Source organism: Cimex lectularius, unplaced genomic scaffold, assembly GCF_000648675.2.
Source record: "Cimex lectularius strain Harlan isolate CLEC.00 unplaced genomic scaffold, Clec_2.1 scaffold286, whole genome shotgun sequence".
NCBI classification, from domain to species: Eukaryota; Metazoa; Arthropoda; class Insecta; order Hemiptera; family Cimicidae; genus Cimex; species Cimex lectularius.
This window is the reverse complement of record NW_019392975.1, coordinates 184,151-206,368: the sequence shown is the minus strand read 5'-3', so window position 1 is coordinate 206,368 and position 22,218 is coordinate 184,151. Positions and strand designations below refer to the sequence as shown.

The 22,218-nt window shown below is 32.7% G+C and overlaps 1 protein-coding gene across 16 annotated transcripts in view; it reads right to left on the bottom strand.

Moving 5' to 3' along the window:
* Positions 1-22,169, bottom strand: part of LOC106665466 (E3 ubiquitin-protein ligase HECTD1) — a 108,633-nt gene extending 86,464 nt beyond the window's left edge. For 10 of the 16 annotated variants that reach the window (XM_014391884.2, XM_014391883.2, XM_014391891.2 and 7 more), the window contains exons 1-2: positions 21,682-22,168; positions 21,046-21,109 (exon numbers count right to left, since the gene is read on the bottom strand). The gene's annotated coding sequence lies outside the window, so the exon portion shown is untranslated. Of the gene's footprint in view, positions 1-21,045; positions 21,110-21,681 lie in introns of all 16 variants that reach the window. The other 6 variants (XM_014391880.2, XM_014391886.2, XM_014391888.2 and 3 more) reach the window with 1 other exon arrangement.
* Between the last annotated feature and the right edge of the window lie 49 nt (positions 22,170-22,218).

Genomic DNA, 22,218 nt, shown 5'->3' with positions numbered 1-22,218 from the left:
CTTGCCGTAAACCAGACAAAATTTGGGATTACTGTAGGTATCCACTGGACATAGACGTCTTAATAGGCATATGAAAATATTGGAGGACCTGCAGAAGGTTTATGTAAGTCTATGCAGGATCTGAGTCGGAAGATAAGCGGACTGCGGCACATAGATACTGTGAAGCTCTAAGAAAATCAAGGACAAAGAAAATCTAAATCCAGCTAAAATAACTGGCGAACCAAGGCTAATAAAAACCCTGAATTGCTAGATTTCCTGTTAGGATCTGCAGGGTGATGACCTATAGTTTGTTCTTTCCGACCTTAGTTTTGTCTGTCAGCCACGTTCGGATTGACAGGCCGGAATCCTAGGAGGAGAACAACAAGCTTAGTTAAGGAAGCTGTGCAGAAGGCTGTAAATCTAATCTAGATAAGACGGATTTGATAATATTTATATAATAATGAAACAACTTGGGATTTTCTCATACCGTGATATTCCCAATACCTCAAAGTCAATCAATACAAATTCCTAACTAAAAAGTTCCGTCCGACCTCTGTTTACTTGAAAAGTTTCCCTCCCGAAAAACAAATCTCCCGATTTTACTGGAGATCAATCACATGAGATGGGGGTTCAACGGTTATTGATCGGATTCTTTAAATTACGCAGTGGCGGGACAAATAAAATCAAAACCTGACTTTCGATTCGAAATAAAGTGACTACTTTCGAATTTGTCAATTAAAAGAGCGGTCGAAAGCAGACAACTGTAACATGGACGCAAGGAAGGCGGTAAAATGAACATAAAGCGTGGACAAAATAAAACATTGGCTTTAAGAATTCTAGGCCTCGTCTCCTGACTTGTTCATAATAAAAAGCACGACCGGTGATAAATCGGCTTTAATTATAAAAAAAATAAAGCCAGGAAGGTCTATTCCTCACTATCAGAAAACGGCTGTTTTTCTTCCTTTTCAGCGTTTTTAGCCGTGAGACCTCGCTGTGGACAAACACGGTTGTGAAACAAAATTTTCTTTTTGAATATGTTTGCATTAACGACTTCGGTTTAATTGGTTTCGCATACCATCAACGTTTAGCGGGCCGAAAAAAATCAAATCCTATAATTATTGACGATGTAAAAATTAAAGATGAACGCCCTTTCATAGATGAGTCGTTACTAAGCTCATTTTTCAAATATTACAATAATGGAGTTGTGTCAGCATCATATTGAGCAAGATTTATTCATTACCTGGTCGGGAATTAAACAAAACTATCTGTCTTTTCAATCGTAAAACCGTATTCCCAGGACACATTACGTACGGAGCGAAGGACATGCCATAGAACAGTCCTCAACATTAAAAAAGCGTACGTTACAAACCCTATAAAATTTTCAACGAAGGAAAATATTTTTTTTCTCCAAAACTAATCAATGCGGTCAAGATAACAAAAAGGCTGAATTTATCTGTGGTCAGCGTTTATCTTTTAAACTGTGGAATATAACCTCAAAAGTTTCTCAACATAAAGAAAGTTCTACTTATTAGAAACAATTAGGCAGCTTTAGCCAGGCCCAGATAAGTCATAATTCTGACCAAGCTCACTACAAAAAAGAAAACTAAGAAAAAAAATCAAAATATATCTTGATGTTTTGAGATAAAAATTAGACTGGATAACTTCAGATAGGCCTAGTCAATATACTTTTAAAAAATCAAAAGGTTTTGCCACTTACTGCATAGATTTCAATTATTCCAACTCAATTATAAAATAGACAACATTCTTCTTCAAAACATCTTTTCGGGTCGTTTTGGCATCAAATTTAAACCCAAGATCCTAGTCGAAATACATAAAAACTTTCTTATCCCTCTACAAACCATTCTGACAATTGTTTCAAATGTTCAGTAAAAATCCATATAAAAAAAGAAAAACATTACGTTAAATCCAACAGACAAGTTTGAAACACTTGCACTTTAAAACTTAAAAGAGGACACCTTACAAAGAGGACCCAGATTGGTGTGTCAAGGATTTAGAACGAACTTTTTTGGGTGATTCTACACTCCAAAATATCAGACACGTGCCCGCCACCTCTTATGAATAAGCCCTTATTAAAAAAAAAATTGAAAATTGAAATTTACCTTATTTTAATATTTTTATTTCGCCGTTCTACTTGCTCAAATCAATTATGTGAATATACCATTTTACAGTATTTTTATGTACATTGCAATAAAAATATAGTAAAAGCTATCAAAGTATACCAATAACCAAAGTACAAATTAAAATATGAATAAAAATTATAAGTATAAAGTAAATTTAATTAAATGAGCATAAATCTTTATTTACATACTAAAAAAATTATTTTTGGTATAATAATTTCATTGTTGGGTAACAAGAAAATGTTCTACGGAATTTTATAATTTGGTAAGATTTAAAAACATAAATCAACAAAATCTGCTTTTTTGCATATTTTAACATTTTGTAAGCAAAGTGGGTCAGGAAATGGTCAAAACTTGGATTTGACCTCATTGTCGTGATTCTAGCGTTATAAAACTCTTAGATACCGACTTTCGCGGAAATCGGTGTAAATTAATTTTTTGAGTTATAATTTTTACCTTTCCTGACCACGATGTGACTGACATTCCTAGTGCAAGTTCTACCATTTTTTTCTCAAAACCTAAGAGACCGATTTTCATTGTTGATTATTCGTTTTAAAGAAATTGTCAAGTGCATATTACAACTGTATCAAACATTAAAATGGGACTATTATTTCCATTTAAGAAAACCAGCTTAATTTCTGACAAATAATTTTCCTATTTTGTGTATTTTCTTATAGAAATATTTTATATGTTTTGATGGAGCATATGTCGTTAAAAATCTACGTTTCTCTACTTTCATATATTTGACGTTATAATCCTTTTAGCCATTTTTGAATTTTATCTGTTTCAATCAGATATTCTTATAAGGACTTCTTACAAATCGGAAAAATTTTAAGGATCCAAAAATAGATAAATTTAAATTTTAAAAAAAATTCATATTTAGGGATCTCAAAGAGGTGCTAAAAGGAAATTTCATATTAGTTTTTGAAAAAGTTACAACCTAGTTTACTTGAAAAAATTTGGTTTTTCGAAATTTTTGGTTGTTGATAAATCGATAGCTTTTACTATATTTTTATTGCAATCTACATTTTAAAAAAAATGCTGGAAAATGATATATTCGCATAGTTGATTTGAGCAAGTTTTCAACTTTTAAAATTTTTTGGCGAAACCAGGCCCTATTCACAAGACGTGGTGGATACGTGTCTGATATTTTGGAGTGTTGAATGGCCAAAAAAAGTTGGGTCCAAATCCAAACTCAATTGCATATTAATCTTAAATAAATGGATAGAAATAGATAAATAGAAAATAGTTCTTAAATAAATATTCAAGGTTTATTTTGCCATTAAATCAAGAAGGGTGGTACAAAAGTTAAGCTTAAAATTAATAATTAACCTTATGTACATAAAATCACTTTTATTTTAAGATATTGCAAAAGTTAATACAACTTTGTCAACTCCTGCCAAACCCATATATACAACACATAATATATTTTCATGAAATCTTAGGTTCAAGTAGGAGGATTTAGATAAAATATTTAAATTCCTAGTCAAATTGAAAATAAATCCAACAACTTTCAAACAATTGCTAAGATTTTAGGTGACATGAACGTAAGAGGGTTATTTTACCTGAAAATGTTTGATAAACCAAAAACGACATCCAAATCATACGGAAAAGAAGCCAAGAACCTAATTTCTATACTCAAATATCTACAAAGTTTCTAGCTCAATTAAACAGTGCAGTTGACAACATTTCCAAAAGCTCGTCCACGTAAGCCAAAAATTTTCAAATCCTATGATTTTCTATCTACTATTGCGAACACTTTAGGCACAATAATCCCATTTTGGTGGACTCAGTGGGATAATTTTTGTAGCCATCTCATGATAACTTACTAGAACTTGTTTTAAAAAATATGTTTTTTTTTCTTTTTTTTGGAATACTGGTTGAAAACATTAATTTTCCAGTATTGCTTCTAGTTAAAGAGCAATCTGCAATTGTTGTATACACTATTTTGTAGTCATATACATATAGAAAAATTTGCATGTATTTGTACATAATTGTCATAAATTATCATCTAAATCAAGGACGTCTCAGAAATAATCCATGACGCACTGGAAAACGTAAATAATTCAAACCTTTTATAACGCTATATAGACCATGCAAGTCTAGAAAACTTCTAGAATATTTAATTTTGTTTTAACCTTATTTTTTATAAACGAGGAAAAAAATTATGCATCTGGGAAAAACATAACATGGTTAATTAGTTGAAGGAATCAGGGAAACCTAGGCTTTGTTTTTAAATTTCCTGTTTCCACGAGTTAAAAGCTAGTACTTTTCGAATTTGAGACAAGAGGACGATCATCAGGTGCATTCAGGTCGGGTTTACGGGATAAAAGTTCCTTAAAAGGACAACCCCTTGATTATTTATAGATGGCTCTATAAAAGCTATGCAAGGCGTTAAAACCAGAATATAAATTGTGTTTTAACTTTTTTTTATACACGAGCAGTAAAAGGTTCTGCAAATGGGAAAAACAAAGATAAGGTTGTTAACTAGTCCAATCGTAAATTGTAAATGTAAATGTATGAGCTGAGTATCGTGACGACGAGATGAATCATGAATCATCCATAGCATCGAAATTGTTAAACTTTGACCCTTGGCGAAATCCCAACAAGTTTACAAAACAGCCCAATTCTATCCGAAATGAAAATTTCGTGGAGGGAATCGGCGAAAGTTTTTAAGTTTTAGTTTACCCTAGTCATTCTAGTGCTGGAGAAAAGGGGGGTGATCATCCCATACGTGTGACAGGTGCATTCATGTCGTCGGTTGTAAAAGGACCTTAAAAGTACAACTCTTTTATTATTTATACATAGCTCGATAAATTATTAAAGATCGTGGCAAGAATCAAGATCGTTTATGTGGCGTGATAACTGAAGAACAAAATCGCTTTTCGTTCGTGTTCCACTTTTCTTTCCGCTGAACATTGTTTATCACCCTTTTGTTAAACGAAATTCGTTATTGCTGCTGAATATTCAAGGAGAAAATCGCCGGGTGACAAAAAAAGAATTTAAAAAACGAAAATCTAAATATTCCAGCTTAAAGGCTCGCATATATGGCCACTATTTCCGTCGTAAAGAACAATACGGGAAGTGACATTCGCTATAAGTTCTCACGGGCTGAAAGAGAAAATCAATACCTTCTCCAAAGCAAGGACACAAACTAAAACGCCTTAATCAATCAAACTGGATAAGAGAGATAAAATTAACAAATGTGAAAACTGTTAAAAATTGGGTTATCTCAACTCTAATAAACGATACCGACCTCACTCAGGAGTGTGAGTCGGGTAAATTCTAGGGCATGCAGGGTGTCACAGCATGCTAAAAATCCGATTAAAGAAGAAACTAGATCAATACCAATTTATAATGTTTACGAGTTGACAAGATGATAACCCGATAAACCGTCGTCATGAATAGCTTCAAAAATCGGTTATGCGCTCTCAATCTAAGAAGGACTTTTCCAGAAATCAATAATCATAATTTTAAGCCATCCAAACAAAACAAAAGAAGTGGATAAACTCTAGCGGCGCTAGACCCAGTGAACTTATGATAAAGCAATCCAAGGCAAGATCAATGCTTAAATTGGAGAGGGCTAAACTCAGAGGAGTGGTAGGTATTAAACGGTCACTGGCATCCGAGAAAACATCTACACAACATGGGCATATTCAACGATGATCCCATCTGCAGAGTATGCAATGAGGAGGAGGAAACAGCCACCCATATCATCTCCGAATACGAAGCAACAGCTTAATGGAGATTTAACCTAACATACGAAAAAATCTAGGGAATGAAATACTAGCAGCGACAGTCAATGACCTGATACTTTTAAGAAGGATTGAGTCTATTGCAATGAACTAAGGAACTAGGAAGGTACAATAAGCCAGAAGGGTGAAGTGCCTGGGGAGCCCAAACCCCGCTTCCTAGTATCCTTATTGTCATACCATACCAAGCCAACATAAAACCCAAATACATGATTGAAAGTGGTAGTAGGTATGATTATGATTAAATGAGACTAAGAAGTTGGTGCTACCCAAGCACTGCAGCCATCAGGCTTGTACTTTCCTAGTTCCTCAGTTCAGACTGTCGATTCGATCCATATCGAAGTAAGTAGGTCATGTTAGCTACAATTCCTTTCCCTGAGTTTTCTTTGTATCCCTGGTTCGTCTTGTTTGAATCCGCATTCGAAGATAATGCGAGGGCTATGTTTCTTCCTCCTCTTTGCAAAAATACATATGCCTCGGATTGGATGTACCTATATGAGCAGATGTTTTCTCAGATAACAATGAGCAGTAAAGAGCCCTATTACTCCTCTGAGTTTAGCTCTTTTTAACTATAGCAGTAAATTTGTCAGTTTGGTGAGGATTGTTTGTTCTGTGTTTGTTTTTGTTATCCCAAGAATAAGTTCAAGACTTATATATGGTCTTATAGATCCTCCTCTGGGCAGTTTGTATGAGCTTTCATTACCCAGAACTCCTTTGCATCTTGACACCCAAGGATAGGTGTTTCCTAATTTTGATGTGACCTTTTTGCATGGTATGGCATAGTAATAAGGATACTATGAAGTGGGGTTTGTGCTCCCCAGACACTGCAGCCTTCTGGCTTATTGTACCTTTCCAGTCCCTTATTTCAGTGCAATAGAGACCTTTTTACACAGTAATGCTTTAATAGCTGCTTAACTAAGTAACTTAATTGCTCGTGTAACCTCTTTTAAAATTTTACAAGGCACAAGCATTGATGGCTTGAAAGACCTCCCTTCCCTTATAAGTTCGATTGTTCATGTGGGCTTGTACAATAAATGCCTGATCCTTCATTTGCTTTGGAACCATCTGTATATCATGGCACCTGATATTCTCCTGAATTCTTCTCCTTTGTAGCCGGTTGAGATTTTATAGGATGTAGAAAAGGATTTTGTGGGATCTCGTAGCCATTCCCCAGCGTGTCTGATTTTATTGATTGTTGTTATGTACCCGAAATCCCATTTGATTGTTTCTGGAGCCTAAATGAGCTTTTCCGCGCTTCTCCTTGTATAAATATTTACAAAGGAGGTAGGTTTCGATATTATATACGTTGATGTCATACTAATGTAAGTACTTCATAAGCAATAACTAACAAACCTGAACTCCTTACATAAAAAACTAAACATTCATTTCGGAAATGAACACAACAGTATAAATCATTTTGACATAACTGTAAAAAAACACGACATCAAACAGATATAAAAACTGACCTCAAACCAACCGCAGACACACAATAGCATCTCTCAAATACAAGACGGAAAGAGAACCAGACTAAAACCATTACCCCTCATGAATGAGAAAATTTAAAAAATCAATCGATCGATACTTTAATAGAATTAGTAATTCTCCATTTGATACGAGTACATTACTCGATCATTTTATATGCACTTAAGTTATTTTACACTACAGTTCGGAGTTTCAATGATTTTAAAGTGTCGATACCATTCCGATATTACTGAGTGCTGTATCCATACTTTTTTTCAAAATCAATTCCCCAGCTGAAACAAAGGTACACAGTCAATAATCAGACAAAATGTTCAACAACGCAGTTGATCCACTTACATACATAAGTAAAGAGCAAATCATTTAACATATTTGGCTAAAAACTGCATTGAGACATGGACGAATGGAAAACAACTGCATACAATTGCAATAAAATAGAAACAAAAATGCATCAAGCAGACGAAGAAAAATAAATGACAGATAAAAAAAGAACGAGAGCACACGAAACCTTGAAAACACAAAGGGGGAAATGGGACAACCATACCCCATACAATTTAAACACAAAACAAAAATAAAATATATAAAAATGATCCATCAATAAACCACATAAGCACACCACTTACGATGGGCAAAAGCTGAAACACTTCAGACCAAAATGATCGAAAACGACTGAAGTACATATACATTTGTATGAGTTATATTTTATGTTGTTTTGTAAGTCCGTCAGAATTTTCGAAAATTAATTTCCAATTTTCTGACCTATTAAGTTTCTCAAACATATGTAAACTTGATTACAGGTCGGATAAATAAGAAAAGGGAACATTTCGAATTGTACGGAACCTTTTCTCAAATGGCGCCATCGAATTAAAACCAATCCATATTTTCCACTGAAATTGGCAGATTTAATTGGAACCGTCACGAGATCGAAGGCTATAGGTAAATAATATAACTTGAATGTCCAGGAAGGAAATTGGAAAAATTTTCACGTATCTTCTGAAAAGGGTTTTTCCGACAGGACGAGTGCATTCTCCTTGAACAAAGCCTGTTAAAAACAACTGCTTAAAAATGTAAAATTACCATAAAACGGGCCTGCATGAATAATGGACATTTTTGTACAATCTTGGACAAAATTTCAAATCTGGTAATAAAAAGAAAAAAAACCCGCACTGTTTCATCGTCCGAGATGTCTTTGGAACATTCAACAACCCAGGCTAACAAGGTTTAAAAATTTAAAAATTTCCCTATGGCCAAATCTTTCCGCATGTCCTACTTCTAGACGAGATGTTTTCGACTGTTTAACCCAAACTTTTTATCTCTGGGTGTCTATTTCCATTTTTAACAATAGCAATAACATGATAAAAAGTGAAAAAGATAAACAAAAATTGACTCCTACTGAACTGTCTATTTAAGCTTATTATACTTACTAAATATTAAACCAGAACTACGATTTTTTAACGGTTAATTTTAAAACTGCATTGATTAAATGATAAAATATGTGTCAATATTTGTCATTGATATCGACCTTCTCATTGGGTTGGTTTTATAGAGCGTAACTGCAGATAAGAAAATTATTGAGCCTTTGATGAAGCCAACATCGGTTTGGAAATGTAAGTTATATAATAATTTTTAATGATTTTCTATAAAGAACCGCTGAAATCTTGACAATTCTACATTATGTACTGTCCAGAACAAAAAATTCTTTGCCTTAGGTTAATTTTTTTGGCTCTTGTGAAATAAAACCTTCGAGTTAGATAATATACGGAAGGTCCGAAGGTATTTCAACTAATTAAATAACTTACAAGTCTGATACAACTATTTTCATTTAATTAATCTTTATGAAAGGTATTGGTTGAGATAAAAAAAAGTCAGTGTCCCGAGCGGGATTCGAACACACGAGCTTCCGCTTTACCACTTGAGCTATCGTGACATCGCTCGGACCTAATTTCCAATCTCAACCTCATCTCTCGAATTTTCCCGCCTTTTTGCCATTTTTCAACTTCTTCACTTTTTTATCTCAACCAATACCTTTCATAAAGATTAATTAATTGAAAAAAGTTAATTGGCTTTAACGTTAAATTAAAGCTCTAATCATTTTACCATAGTCTATCAAAATACTTAACAATTAATAATTCTTTTCTGTAAAGTCATGGTTGAGATAAAAAAGTAGTGTCACGAGCGGGATTCGAACCCATGACCTTCGTAAATACGCTCTACCCTTTAGGTAGAGCAGCGGCGTATTTAGCCGGAGGTCATGAGTTCGAATCCCACTCGTGACACTGACTTTTTCTCAACCAAGACCTTACATAAAAAGAATAATTAATTGAAAGAAGTAACTTGGTCAGTTGACCACTAAAACGTAAATGAATTAATACATAAAATATTTACGATTTTCTAGCAAACTGGAAAGATTTTATACTTAAAAGTATTAGATGTATCGACCACGTATTCACCAATAATATGTTTCTGGATGAAGAAACAAATTCAATTGTTACTGCCAAGCTTTCGACCTATTTAAGGTCATCATCAGGGCTAAACAATTTTAAATATGTCTAAACCAAATGTGTCAAAATGTGTAGACATAAGAATGTTTTGCCTTGATTATGAACTTAAAATAGGTCGAAAGCTTGGCAGTAACAATTGAATGTTTCTTCATCCAGGCCATAACCAAGATCGTGATTATTCGTAAGATGTTATACAACCGTGATCAACAACTCTAGTAAAAATCAAAACGATAATTTGAGAGGGCTTTTTCCCTTTTTTTTAGTATGACTAAAACGTACATATTCGTCTTAACTATTGAAACGATGTAAAAATATTCTAGGACATTGAAAAAGCTTTATTCAATTTTGTTCATTATATGGTAATCCAAGTAAAGGCCAAATATGAACACACATTCTTCTTTACAAAAATATCTACATGCAATCATAAACTAGCATAAAATCATAGATTCACTGGTTTGAAACAACTATTATAAATTTTATCAGATTTTGTAAAAATCTTCTGGAGTAAATATTTAAGGCCCTAGTAAAAAGATCATGAACCACCAATAATTCTTTTCAAATGTGTGGTGATTAGTGACCGTAAATCGATAATTATTCAGAAATCGTGAGATGCGGTCTGGTGTGATGTAGGTTTCAGAAAAAGATTTTCACACGACACGCAAGAATGGCACAATTACCCAGAAGACAAACACTTTGAGCCCTGAAGATGATCTCAATAAAGATCGAAACGTTGGCACGATAAAGAAAATGTTTTCTGAAACCTACATCACACCAGACCGCATCTCACGATTTCTGAATAATTATTCTTTTCAAAACTGAACATCTAAGGGTTTTCTTTTACCATAAATGCACCAAAATTACTAAATGTATTAACTTCACGTTATGTGTTAAAAATTAATTGCCATTTACACACAATTTAGGCCATTTATCAAATAAGAATTACTGACATTTGAATGGCAAATTTAACAAACGAAATATGAAAAATTACAAAACAAAAATATATTCTTAAAATAAATATCTGAAGTTATTGGTTATTTAGATATTAGATTTCGTGGTCAAACTATGATTTCCATATTGAATACCAAGGACCAACTGAATATATTAAAAAATCTAGCACTCTTTCACTAATATTAGGAAAACTCAATTATTAAAGAATAATTATTACTAAAAGATTTCCGAAAATTCGTCAAAAAAAACCTAGTCACAGCGCAGTTTGTTAGATAGATTTTCCAATTTTTGTCTGTAAATACCAAAATCTGTTATTTAAAATATGAAAAAAAATTACGTTGACAGTGGCAGTTGATTTTACCATTGTGCCCTGGTTTTTGAATGAAATTTATCCGGCAAAACATAAAATCTTAATCTTGTCTGTTGTACAAGTGAAACCTTGCGATTTACAATCGAATAAAGGGGGGCAGTGGCGTGCTGTGTCAGCCGAACGACGGCTGTTCCCGTTGCGGGGCTTCCTAATATAAAAATATGCACGATATCCGGAAAAGGAGACGGGACCCTGTGATATCCAAAGCCGAACACTGGAGTTGACGTAATGGTGGGTGATACGCAGAAAGCCTATCTCCTAAATTTCCCAACCGGCGTTAAAATTGTTACAAGAGAGGGAGTGCATGACGACCGGGCGTTTATTTGAAAGAAATTTCCACATATGCTACAAAAGATGGAAAAGCGTTAAATATATTTCAACTTACACCTGCCCCACCCAGATTTACGGATTTGAACTCTTGGTTACTACCAAGCGATCTTACCTAAACTAAATCTAAATATTTCAGTACAAAGTCCTTTGCATTATCAATGTACCTTCCTCCTATACTACACATCTTAGTCCTTTCATAAAAGAATTAGTTCCGATTACAAAAGTCCCTCAGCAAGTTCATCCAATCCTAAGCCTCCCCCTAAAACCTTCAAGAAAGTTAATTCGACAAATGCCAAAAGAACTCTTCTAAATAGCATAAAACTAAACAGAGAGCGAAAGAAAAGTGAAATAGTATAAACAGCAAACTGAGAAAGAGAACACGAAAACTGCTAAGCTCCACCCAAGACTGAAAAGAAAGATCGAAATTGTAAAATACAAGGTGGAATAAATATTTATTAAAAACAAATTAAAAATATAACACCTCGATTAATTTGAATAATTCTGTCATATGTAACTTTTCATGTTTTCATATATTTTTAATAATTAATTAACAAAAATATGAACGTATTCTCTCAAAAAATGTTTCATGCAATAATGAATAAATGAAAATAGTTTTATTTAAAAAAAACTCGCAAGAACGACTGTAACGAGGAAGAGAGAAAGAGAAGGAGAGGGAGAGAGAGGGGGGAGAAGAGCCAGAGATGATATTGAAAGTGAGAAGATATAGACATAATATATTAAGAATGAGAAGGAAGTCCGAAGAGAGAGGAGGATAAGTGAGAGGTAAGGGGTAGATACAAAAAAAATTGAAACAGTGGGAGTGAGAGAGGGAAAGAGAGAGTGAGGGAGTGAGTGAGAGTGAGTGAGTGAGTGAGTGAGTGAGTGAGTGAGTGAGTGAGTGAGTGAGTGAGTGAGTGAGTGAGTGAGGAGTGAGTGAGTGAGTGAGTGAGTGAGTGAGTGAGTGAGTGAGTGAGTGAGTGAGAGTGAGAGAGAGAGAGAGACATATAGACAGACAGAGAAAGAAAGAAAGCAAGACAGAAATAAAATAAGAAATAAGAGAGGGTGAGGTAATGTATGTGTGTTTGTATCATATTTTGTAATGAATTAAGTTTACGATATTGTAAAAATGGCGAAAACTCCTGCCAGAATATCAACTTACTTTTCTTTCCTTTTTCCGACAATTTCTATTAACACCATACATTTAAATTATGTACTCCTCCGTGAAAATTTATTGGTAACCAGCTGGTTTTAGAAAATAAGTACGCATAAGCATATAATAAACCAAAAGAATACAAGTTTCTTAATTTATAAGCCTGTAACCTGCGATCTGTAATCTGTAATATATACAATAATAACCCGTTTTATAGGTCAATTTGGGACTGAACGTATATATTTTAGAAGCAAACCGTCGGGTTAACCAACATTTTCGATAATCATATCACAATCATTAAGCCTATACAAACTTTGTTAAATGCATCGTTGCCAAATTATTGGTACTTCAGACTTTTCCGCCGTTTTGACTTGGACGTCAGCAATTTTTATGGCATTTATCATTTTTATATATACTTTAAGATGGTGATATACATTTAAAGGTCAAATTTAACAGTTTCCTTCTGGTCCCTAACTACCTAAAACCTATTATAACGATATGGCGCGATCAATTTTAAAATAAACTAAAATAAAACTTTCCCAGTTTTAAAAAATATAGTCGTACCATTTGCCTCAATATAATTTACAAACTAAAAACCTAGTATGACATCTGTTTACAACTCTAACTAATAGAGCTATAAAGTAATATTTATAATAATTAATCATGTAAAGACAGAATTAAAGCCGATTGGGTTTTCGCCTTAAAGAGAAAGAAAAACATTCCAAGGGAATAAAATGTTTGCACAAGTGTCACGATAATGGTGATCGATTTCAACATCCTTGAAGGCAAAATTGGCCTGAAAGTACATTACATAAAACTTACGAAGGTTTTTTTGTGGGACGGCGCATTTAAAGCATAAAATTTATGTTTTACAATAAAACCTGTAATAAAAAGAGATTCATTGGTAAAAAAAATATTTTAAAAAAGTGAACTATGTAAGTCTGAACGACTCGATCGAACAAGGTCTTTTAATCGACTAAAGATTCCCTTGCCAGGTCATAGTCAAGGCCACCCCAATGGATTCCTTTTGTACTTTTAGCACGAGGTCTAAATCTGCTGGCAGACAAGGTTCCCAAACAACAAGATGCAAATATAAAAATAAAAAATAAATTACGACTAATATTTATCTGTTTACTAAAATTTTTAAAGAGATTGATTTGGTTTTTGTCCTAATTTCGCTCTTTATTACTTTTCCTATTAACAACTGTTTTATATGCATAATTATGAACCGATTTGGTTTCTATGCTTTTAATCTTGTTTTTATGTTTTTTCCTCCTTGTATTCTTAGTTTGGGCGGTAGGGGTAAAAATTATTCAGTGTAGGTTGTTGTTTTTGTAATTTTTTTTATGCGTCATACTCAAAGATTTTCCATTCCTAAATATTACTTGGAAGATTGTTAATATTTTTTAAAACGGTTAGGGTTAGAATTTTTAATCAACAATTGGCTTAACTTTCACCCAACTTGAAACTTTCTCAAATAGCCTACCGTTAGAAATTTTTGACAAATGGCATATTTAAGTCGTTCGAGCCTTTTATTAAACTTAGCTAAGTTTTTCTGTGGGAAATTATTTACAGCGCATAACCGTCTTGATAGAAATTATTTGAGGTCTTGATCCTACGCGTTTGACTTTGCAAAGGCCAAGACAAAAATAGATGTACATGTATAAATAACGCCATAGAAAAATTTCACCTAAGGTCAATGATAATCATAGTCATTTATACAAGTTCATCTATTTTATATAATACTGTTACGAAAAAGCGCGTATACATTTTTCCATTTTAATTTAAATCGTGGATGAATAAGTACAAATAACCTTATACAAAACTTACTAATGTCGCAATAGTCAACGTTCGGAATCGTTTAAAACTGAGAATGATGAATGAAAATAAGTCTAATTTGGTTAAATGATAAGATCATCGTTCCTCAAGGCTAAATCAGGGCATCGTTCCATCTTGCAATTTTAATTTAAAACTTCCTGCCACCTTTCACACGATTTCGTTCACTCCATCCTCCGAGAAGAGTTCGATGGAAAATTACAATTTTTTACCTATTCGGATAGTAGAATTTATTTTTCCTCTGTTTCTAGAGAGAGAAAAAATTGAACTAACCCGACAAATATAACAGGATGTGGTAAGACACGTAGCACAATTTTCGCCAAGTCACTAACGCGAAATGCAAGGCCTTGCGTTGTCATGGGGGACTTGCGATTCTATTTTCATTTCGGTAATGAAAGCCGTTTTTCGATCGAAAGTGGGGAACTTCATCAAAAAAAAAAAAATCAGCTTGTTCGCTGTCGGACAGATTAATAATTATATAATGTATAAAATATTAATATAAATATAAAAATATGAAATATATTTATATAAAATATCTTAGTATCTTTAGCCTCAAAGTTTGTTCAAATGAAAAGCGAGATAGGCCAGAGAGATGTTGAGAAAGAGAAAGAAGACAGAAGAGGATGAAGGACGAGTAACAAATAAGACAATCGAGATGAAAGGTAGATGGAAAGTAATATGAAGGATTGAAAGAAAAAAGAGAAAAAGAGAAAAAGAGAGAGAGCGAGAGAGAGCGAGAGAGAGAGAGAGAGGAGAAAAGAGAGATAGAAGAAAGTGAGTAGAAATAGAGATAAAATATTAAGGAAGAGAAAGAAGACAGAATAGGATGAAAGATGGGTGGCAATACGATGCATGATGAATATTGATTGATTTCCGTTTTTTTTATACATACATCAATCAAGATTTGGTCTCCAGGACCACTCTTACATGTAAAGTGAAATACAATGATAAATTTTCAATGACTCTCCTTGATCCTAACAAAACAATTTATTTTTCATACATCATTAATAAATAAAAAACTATGTATATAAGACTAACTTGACAAAAAATGTTAATTTCTCCCTGTTCAGAGAATTATTTACAAAAAAAGTTTGCAAGTACAATTGGTCAAGCGGACCACGAAAAATAGTGTATTTACAAGACCAGATATCAAAAACTTGTTAACAGAAGAAAAATGGCTAAAAGAGGTATCATATGACAAAGAAAACAAATATTTTGATTTACATACAAGAACAAATTTTATTGATACTTAAAGTAAGATATTTTTAAATTTAAACTATATATGTTTAAATTGATATGAAGAGACATTTTTGTACTTTTACTTTTTTATTTACTGAATTTAATTTACAGCTTTTAAACTTTTTAATATGTCGGTTTTATACAGATCTAGAAAGAAGATATGTTTTTCATAGATTTTTTAAATGACTATATTTTTGCTTTTTTGAATTTCAGTCGAAAAATCTGAGAACACTTTTGCCTCTTTAAATAAAAAGGCCGAGAGAGAGGGAGGGAGAGAGGGAGAGGGATGGAGATGGGAGAGAGAGAGAGAGAGAGAGAGAGAGAGAGAGAGAGAGAGAGAGAGAGAAAGAGAACAGCGAGAAGGAGGTGAAAATGAGAAGATATGAAGTATGGAGAAAACAGAGATAATGGAGGATGAGTAACAAACAGGTAATAGAGATAAGAGGTGGATAGAAAGTAATATGAAGGAGAAATAGTGAAAGTAAAAGAAGAAAGAAACAGTGAGAGATGAGGCAGAGAGAAAGCGAAAGAGAGATAAAAAAGAAGGAAACAAAAAAAAAGAAAGTGTGTATGCCTGTAATATATTTTATAAATATTGTGAATTAAATCCATTATGTTTAGTGGTCTGATTTACCAAATTACTTCTTTCAATTAATTATACTTTGTATGTAAGGTCTTGGTTGAAATGAAAAAGCTAGCGACACGAGGGGGATTCGAATAGCTACTAGCTTTTTCATTTCAACCAAGACCTTACATATACAGAATAATTAATTGTAAAAAATTATGAATTAAGTTTACAAAATGGTAAAAATTAACAAAATGCCTGCCCATCACCTTATTGTTTTTTCCCAATTTTCTATTAACACTATTTTGTATTAACTGTACAGTCCTCCGGTAAAATGTCAATTACCCAAATGGTTTAGTAAAGAATTATGCATGCACGTGTAATAATAATAAATCAAAAGAACACAGCTCTGTTAATTTATGATATGTAGCCTGAAAACATGGTCTAAACTATTTTTTCCAGCTCCCAAAATATAGAATACGTTAATGATAACATGTAGTAAAATAATTCTCAAGCTAGTTAGGGGTTTATTTTTTTCATTTACTCAGAGGGGGGCCTTAGCTGGGGTAACAGATGACAGACTTGCCACCCTGATGGTAGTCGAGGTCCATGAAATTGTACATAATTTTTAATAGCATTAGGGTTGGTTTTTTAATCAATCCTTGTGCGGTGTTATTTAATTGTTGTATTCCTGACATAAATCGAAAAAATTTCTCGTTTGTCTTTAACAAATGGAAACCAAAAGATTAAAAATATACAATAAAATCTCCTAAGGAATATCTAGAAACATAGTTTCAAAAATTGCCGTTATAAAATTTTTTTTTGTGTTTTTTCACTGTTTTGTTTATATTTTCTCTTCAAAAATAATCTTATCTTATTACACCACGTTCAACATTGACCTCTGAGGTAATTACAACGGAAGATTTAATGATTTCATTACGGCAGGTGATAAGAAGTATCACGGGGTCAAACTGCGTTCTAAAACTGAATTTAAAGCAGAAAATAAAAAAAAAATTTTTTGAAAATTTCACTTTCCTCTCCTCTTTGGGAAGTTGAGGTAGTAAAAATTATTTTTTTATCTTTAATTGCCATCCCACTATCTAATCTTCCACAAAGGTTAAAATACTCAAAATAGCCTCCAATTTGATTACAATTCACGTTTTGTTAATATATTAATTTTTACATATTTAAGAATGAGATCGTCTCTTTAGGACAAAAATTTTAATTATATAATTAAACCTGTGTTAACCGATTAAATTTAAGCGATTTGGGTACACAGATCCTTTATAATTTTTAAAAAACTACCATAATAGTTTAGCCCAAAAAGGTTGATTTGATTTTTAAAAACATAAAATTGGAATGACTGTTTTGTTTGGACGTTTTATCCTCGGAACTTAATCCTTGTAAATAGAATGCAGTCTTCAACTCGAACAAATTTAATCACTTTTAATCTATCTAAATACAATTAGAATTTTGATATTCTGTCAATTTAATCTGCCCAATCGGAAATTCAATAAAAGCCAATATTCTATATATAATGTGGGAAGTTTAGGGGTTGACAAACAGCTGAGGTCATATTCGGCCCTCTGCGTGGTTTTACTTTTCTTTCTGGTCTTTCACCTTATTTTTCAACCTGCAGCCATTTAGGTGTCTTGATTTGTTACTGACTTTTTACCTTTTTTTATAGGTATTGTCGATGTACCAAACTGCTAGCCTAACATTTGTACCTCAGCTTGTCAACTACATAAGACACTAGGGTAGGTCCCCATAAGACACATTCACTCCCCCAGAGTACTCGATATTCCTCGACAGGGTAAAAGGACTACTTTCATGAGTTAAATTCATTTCAAAAATTAACAAACGAAATTAGTCTGGTAACACGCAAAGTACTATATTCCTCAGGTGCGGGGTTGAACCCACTCCATTCTCGCTAATAAGTTACTTTTATTCCCCAGGCGTTATACACTCACCCAAGAGTATTCGATATTTCTCACAGCGGGGTTATACAACTCCTCCTATTTACACAAATAAGTTACATTCAGTCCAATAAATTAAAATAAACACAGCATCCGAACAAACATAAGCCAGGTCAAATTCACTCCCCCAGAGTACACGATATTCCTTGGGGCGGGTTTGAGCCCACTTCATTCCCGTTAATAAATTAACATAAGCTCAACACAAGCACAAGCCGATGTTCTAGAAATCTAAACAGTCGGTTATTGCTTGATTAGATTAGCCATTATAGAAAAAATCATGTTTGTTTTTTTATTTTTTACTAAGTCCTTGGGATACACTTTCACCTTAGAGTAACCGAATTTATTTAAAACATTAATTATTTTATTTATAAAACAAACAATCCATTAGAAAAAAAATTATATCAACGGCTCAAACAATAGCTTTTTTCCATAATATTTCATTATCAGCAATACTAAAAGTGTCTATAGTTCAATCAAGTGAAAAGAAAATTTACTGACCCAAAAATTTTTGAATAAAAAATCTGAAAGAATAGAATATTGATATATTCATCTATCACACGTTCTTATGTAGAATATGATAAAACGAAACAAGAAGTCAAACATTTCATTAACACTTAATTTATCATGGAAAATAAAACGAAACAATATCACGTTTCTAATCAATCCATATTTGTCTAGTGGTTATAATTGACCATATTAATTATTCCAATTAATTATTCTTTCTATCTAAGGCTTTTCATCTCAACCAAAAACCTTAGATAAAAATAAATTTCTAATCTATCATAATTCAAAATCACTCAAACTGTTTTCAAAAAAACTCAACACAACCAATTTCTGGGCTTTTATGTAAAAATATTTCCAGTAGTTTAAGCTTAAAAGAAGTTTGATTTTAACCGAGAGATATACTAGTAGTTCATAGGTTCTATTTGTATGATATATTCATTTTTAATTTTTGTCTAAGGCATAATTAAATTTTGCCTGATTTTATGAACCACTAATTTTGTGAGAAATCTTGACCATAATGAAAATTGAATTTGAAATTGAACAATCAAACACAATTAAATAATAAAAATAAAAATGTAAAAGGAGAAGCTCTATCTAGCTGTGTAATTAAATGTCATAGCAAGTTACTCCGCCTGAATAAATACTGATTTAGCAAAGAAATTAAAGCTCTACTGTTCAATCTAACACTTCATAGCGTTGTGCTCTAATAAGTGAATTGAAAATTCGATATTTCAATACAAAAGTTTTATTTAGACAAAAAAAAAGAATAAGGCAAATATGGTAAAAAGACAGACACTAATTATTATACAATATTAGACAATATTAACTGTTTAATGTAAATTCAAACATTTTTAGTTAAACTGCAGCAACTCTAAGCCACCTTGACCATGAGACAACTGTATTCTAATTTTGTTGTAAATTTATCAAATAGTGATGTTAATTCCGACATAATGGTTTAATATATAAGACTAATTGTAAGACAAAAATTTCATCAACATTCAGCCACCTTGATCATGGACATTTTCTATATAAGAGTTCTGACTACAATCTTTATTATTTCGAAAAACTAGATATATTTCAAATATTGACATTATTTCCGATATATTTAAACATCAGTTTTCATTAACGTTATATGTAGTAAAATTTAACCGAAAAGATTTGCTGAGTGATGAACTACAGCAATACTCAGCCACCTTGATCAAGAACATTGTATTAAAGATCATTTTTATTTTGTTGTACATTTATCAAATAGTGACAGTGATTCCTATATAATTCGTGATATGCCTTTAATGTCCAAAAATATTATTGTTTTTGTAAAATTTCAACTAGAAAATCGCCTGGGTGATGAGCTACAGCAACATTCAGCCAACATGACTAATCTCTGAGTAATCACATTATTTTTTAAAAACTTGATAAAATATTTCAAATATTGACATTATTTCCGATATATTTAAACATCAGTTTTCATTAAAATTCTATGTAGTAAAATTAACTGAAAATATTTGCTGAGTAATGAATTACAGCAACACTCAGCCACGTTGATCATGAACAATTTCTATATAACAGTTCTGACTATAGTCTTTATTATTTTGAAAAACTTCATAAAATATTTCAAATACTGACATTATTTCCGATATATTTAAAAATCAGTTTTCAATAATATTATATGTAGTAAAATTTAACAGAAAAGATTTGCTGAGTGATGAACTACAGCAACACTCAAGACACCTTGATCATGAACATTTTCTGCATAAGAGATCTGACTATAATCTTTATTATTTTGAAAAACTTAATAAAATATTTCAAATACTGACATTAATTCGGATATATTTAACCATCAGTTGTAATTAATGTTATATGTAGTAAAATTTAATCTGGGTGATGAACTGAAGCAACACTCAGCCACCTTGATCATGAACATTAAATATCATATTTTATTGTAAGTTTAACAAATAGTGACGTTAAATCCGATTTAATTAGTAATAAGAGTTAAATATATAAAGTAAATTGTTAAAAATTATTGTTTTGTAAAATTTCACTTGAAGGATTTGTTGAGTGATGACCATAGTGCAGACAGCGTTTATATTACACATAAGTCGAAATCTTATGATATTAAATTATCGAAAAAGGTCAAACAAAACGAAATTAAGCGTTATAGCGAGTTTAAAGTTTGATGTGAGTAGTTTAATAGGGGCTTAAAATGTGCATTAATGTATTCTCGAGTGAACTTTGTACATGTTGCAATTTTATCGCAAGTTTCAATTAATGTTCGACTCACCTAAAGACAGTTCGGGCAATCTTACGACCGTAACGCCTGCTATCCGAACACTGTTATGGGCCACCTGCGAACATCAAAAAATATCACTTAAAAATTCGAAAATTTAAAAAGGGAAAAAAGAAAAAAAAAGGACAAGGGGTACTTTTCTTATTTCCACGGCACGTAATTTCCTTCTCTCAAATCTAACGAGTACGTCGACGTCGATTGATTATAAATTTTGTTCGATTTTTTTTTTTATTCTTACGTTTTTTAAAAAGGTGTGAAATTTGAAAACGTGTTCTGAATTGTTTTTTTTCTGTTAACATTCAATTTATTTGGTGTAAATGAGATTAGTCGTGATTTTCGCCGTGTCCGAATAAAACTCGAGAATGAATGTCCCAAAGAGACCTGTGAATTTTTATGATTTTAAAACATACCGAATGCCCTTTTTTTTCTTTGAGAAAAAAATAAAAAAGAAAGCCTTATCAGAAATCGCGAGATCTCTTGTAATAAATATTACATATTACGCGAGGCTAGACCGAACGGGGAATGGGCCCGTCGTCGCCCCTTCGGGATAAAACCGACTCTAAAGGGAAAAACAGTCCCGATATAAAGAGTCGGGGTGAAAAGATAGAAAATAAAATAAATTTTACTTACGGAATTCCATCACATTGCCATCGGGAAAAAAACGATGTATTAGTAAGAGAAAAAAAATTTTTCAGGGCGAGTCGTGAATAATCTAAACCCGGATGCGCACTGACTTCATAACACTGGAAATTTGTCAACTATCACTCGCCTCTAGGCAATTAACAATAAAACGACACTCTAAATCGGAAACGGCTCGCTTAAACAGCAACGTTGGAATAACTGATCTCCAGACTGGGAAAATGGGAACAGATGAGAAAAGGAATATGGCGGAGGGAGGAAGGGAGAGGGCCGACCGAGAAAGATCGAGGCGAGACGGATCCCAGTTCGCAGGCCCGACGGACGGTCGTAGAACTACGCAACGGACCGGCACATTCGAATTCGAAAATTGACACTACCGACAAAAATGTTTTGCCACTCGGATCCCCTTCACTCCCCAAGCCCGACTAAAACATTCAATTTTTCATTTTTTCACTCATTCGATTTGTTTGAAAACGCTGACATTCTAATTCGGAGTAAAACAGCTGACATCAAACAACAATCAGTAAC